This window comes from Eumetopias jubatus, unplaced genomic scaffold (assembly GCF_037043125.1).
Source record: "Eumetopias jubatus isolate StellerSeaLion01/CBP00866 unplaced genomic scaffold, mEumJub1_p1.0 scaffold_3, whole genome shotgun sequence".
NCBI classification, from domain to species: domain Eukaryota; kingdom Metazoa; phylum Chordata; class Mammalia; order Carnivora; family Otariidae; genus Eumetopias; species Eumetopias jubatus.
Genome location: NW_028274809.1, coordinates 150,206,091 through 150,209,454, shown reverse-complemented (window position 1 = coordinate 150,209,454; position 3,364 = coordinate 150,206,091). Strand labels below are relative to the sequence as shown.

The window sequence follows — 3,364 nt, the reverse complement described above, 5'->3', positions numbered from 1 at the left end:
TAATTTATTATCTGCAAACTCATAAATAAGAAATAACTTCTTTATAACTAAGAAAATTAACCTTCTTGAAAATAGAAAAAGACTCTAATTATTGTTTTTTGGCAGTGTAACACTCTGGTCCACTTGCCAAACACAGGTGTTCTATGTTAGCGTCATCTGAGAACAGTGATGTGGAATTGTTCTATCACACATTTACTCTATGAAAACTAGAGTGAAGGAGAATTAAACAGTGAGCCCTCTATTAGTTTAATCTATTTGGCTAAATCACACCTGGAGTTAAAAAAAATTTTGCAAGCTGGTCTCTGAACATATATTACAACTGAGCATGTCTTCCCAGTCCCCAGATTAGGATTACCCACCCTAATTCACAGGCGACTAATGTATGCTTATGGCTACTCTTTACTCAGCCCTGTGAAAAAACATTCCACAGACCCAAGAAATTGAACAAAGGAAATCTTGGTTTTACTTTTCACTTTGCTACTTACAATGTGACTTTAGGCAAATTTTATGACCAAACTGAGTCTTTGTCTACACATTTATAAAATCATATTAATCTCAAATGGTCATTTTTAGGATGAGATATTATAGGTAAGACTGTCTTATATTAAGTAACTTGCTATATAAGCAAACTATTGTTTTCATGGACTATTTCAAGATCAGCACTATTACATGAGTTTCAGGAAGAACATGATCTCTTTCTATTTTTATTTACCAGGAATGTCCATCACATGACCTAACACTCTCAGGAAAAGTAACTAGGTTCTCACTTCCATTATATTTAGCTTATGCCACTTATTTGCCATTTACATGGCATAATATGGCAAGATACACTGATTGGCAAAGAAACTGTAAATAAAGTAGTCCTGTCATGTCCAGTTAGAAGCTTCAAAAGCAAAGAAAACAATATTGATATGATATGAATTGCCATACCTAACTCAAAATATCCAATTCCATTTAACTTACAGATAATTATTAACTATGGTTTAACTTTACATCAATTAATCTTCTTAAAATCAATGTGGAAATATTATTTTCTTCATTCTATAAATAAGGATATGGAGGTATCAGAGAAGGGACAGAGTCAAGTCTCTGAACCCTCTCTTACTTCTCCCTTGATAAAAATTTTATTTCTACCTGCCAACTTCTGAAGGAAGGCACAGTTGGCTAGCTTTCATTTGAAAAATGGAATTGAACCCTCATTGGCCTCCAAAGGCCTGCCTTGTCACTGGCATGCCCTACCACCACCCCACAGAAATGTTTGGATTACTTGTAGTCCTTTGTCAAATTAGGCCAGTGTCCAGGGTTCTGGTTCCTCATCTCACTTGGGCCTATGCCAAAGATATAAAATTTGGTGCAGATGCCCGAACCTTAATGTTTCAAGGTGTAGACCTTTTAGCCGATGCTGTAGCTGTTACTATAGGGCCAAAGGGAAGAAGAGCGATTATTGAACATAGTTGGGAAAGTCCCAAAGTAACAAAAGACGGTGTGACTGTTGCAAAGTTAATTGACTTAAAAGATAAATATAAAAATATTGGCACCAAACTTGTTCAAGATGTTGCCAATAACACAAATGAATGGGCGGGGCATGGCACAATTACCTCTGTCTTGGTACACTCTATTGCCAAGAGGCTTCGAAAAGATTAGCAAAGGTGCTAATCCTGTGGAAATCAGGAGAGGTGTGATGTTCGACGTTGATGTTGTAATAGTTGAACTTAAGAAGCAGTCTAAACCTGTGATGACCCCTGAAGTAACTGCTCAGGATGCTAAGATTTCTGCAAATGGTGACAATGAAATTGGCAAAATCCTTACTGATGCAATGAAAAAATTTGGAAGAAAGGGTGTCATCACAGGAAAGGATGGAAAAACACTAAATGATGAACTAGAAGTTATTGAAGGCATGAAGTTTGATCAAGGTTATATTTCTCTTTATTAATACATCAAAAGTTCAGAAATGTGAATTCCAAGATGCCTATATTCTACTGAGTGAAAAGAAAATTTCTAGTGTCCAGTCCATTGTACCTACTCTTGAAATTGCCAATGCTCACTGTGAGCCCTTGGTCAGAATTGCTGAAGATGTTGATGGAGAAGCTCTGAGTACACTTGTTTTGAGTAGGCTAAAAATTATCTTTAGGCTGCAGCAGTCTAAGCTCCAGCTTTTGGTGACAATAGGAAGAACAGGCTTAAAGACATGGCTATTGCTCCTGGTGGTGAAATGTTTGGAGAAGAAGGATTGACTCTAAATCTTGAAGATGTTCAGCCTCATTGACTTAGGAAAAGCTGGAGAGGTCATTGTGACCAAAGATGATGTTATGCTCTTAAAAAGAAAAGGTGACAAGGCTCAAGTTGAAAAACATATTCAAGAAGTCATTGAGAAGTTAGACATCACAACTAGTGAATAGGAAAAGGAAAAGCTGAATGAACTTCTGGAAAACTCTCAGATGGAGTAGCTGTGCTGAAGTTTGGTGGGACAAGTGATGTTGAAGTGAACGAAAAGCGTTATGGATGCCCTCAATGCTACACAAGCTGCTGTTGAAGAAACCAGTGTGCTGGGAAGGGGCTGTGCCCTGCTTTTGTGTGTTCCAGCCCTAGATCCAGTAACTCCAACTAATGAAGATGAAACAATCAGTATAGAAATTAAGAGAACACTCAAAGTTCCTGCAGTGACCATTGCTAAGAATGCAGGTGTTGAAGGATCACTGATAGTTGAGAAAATTATGCAGTGTTCCTCAGAAGTTGGTTACGATGCTATATTTGGAAATTTTGTGAATATGGTGGAAAAAGGAATCATTGATCCAACTAAGGTAGTAAGAACTTTCTGCATGCTGCTGGAGTGGCCTCTCTGTTAACTACAGCAGAAGCTGTAGTCACTGAAATTCCTAAAGAAGGGAAGGACCCAGGAATGGGTGGAATGGGTGGAATGTTCTGATTCCTAGAATAGTGCTTTACCATTACTCATGAACTGGGAGAGGAAGTTCAAGGCAGAGCTCCCAACAATAACTTCAGAGAAGTCAGCCGAAGGAAATGACTGAAGAAAAGGCTGGCTGATCTTTAAGAAAATTACTACAACCATCAGTTACTGGTTTCACTTGACAACATATAATGGTTGACTGCTGTCACTGTCCATGCCTACAGACAATTTATTTTGTATTTTTGAATAAGACATTTATATATTTCTGATAACTGAATGCAAGAGCCAGGTACCAAAATACTGCTTTCAACTTAAATCACTGAGGCATTTGTACTACTATTCTGTTAAAATCAGGATTTGAGTGCTTGCCATCACCAGATAAAAAGTTAAGAAGTGGCCTTTCTGTGGAGCATTTAAGATTAACTGTGTACAAAGTAGAGAAATATCCATTTATGT

General features: G+C 37.5%; 1 pseudogene; it reads left to right on the top strand.

The window, feature by feature from the left end:
• Positions 1-1,182: 1,182 nt before the first annotated feature.
• Positions 1,183-2,926, top strand: LOC114210194 (60 kDa heat shock protein, mitochondrial pseudogene; annotated as a pseudogene).
• Positions 2,927-3,364: the final 438 nt, after the last annotated feature.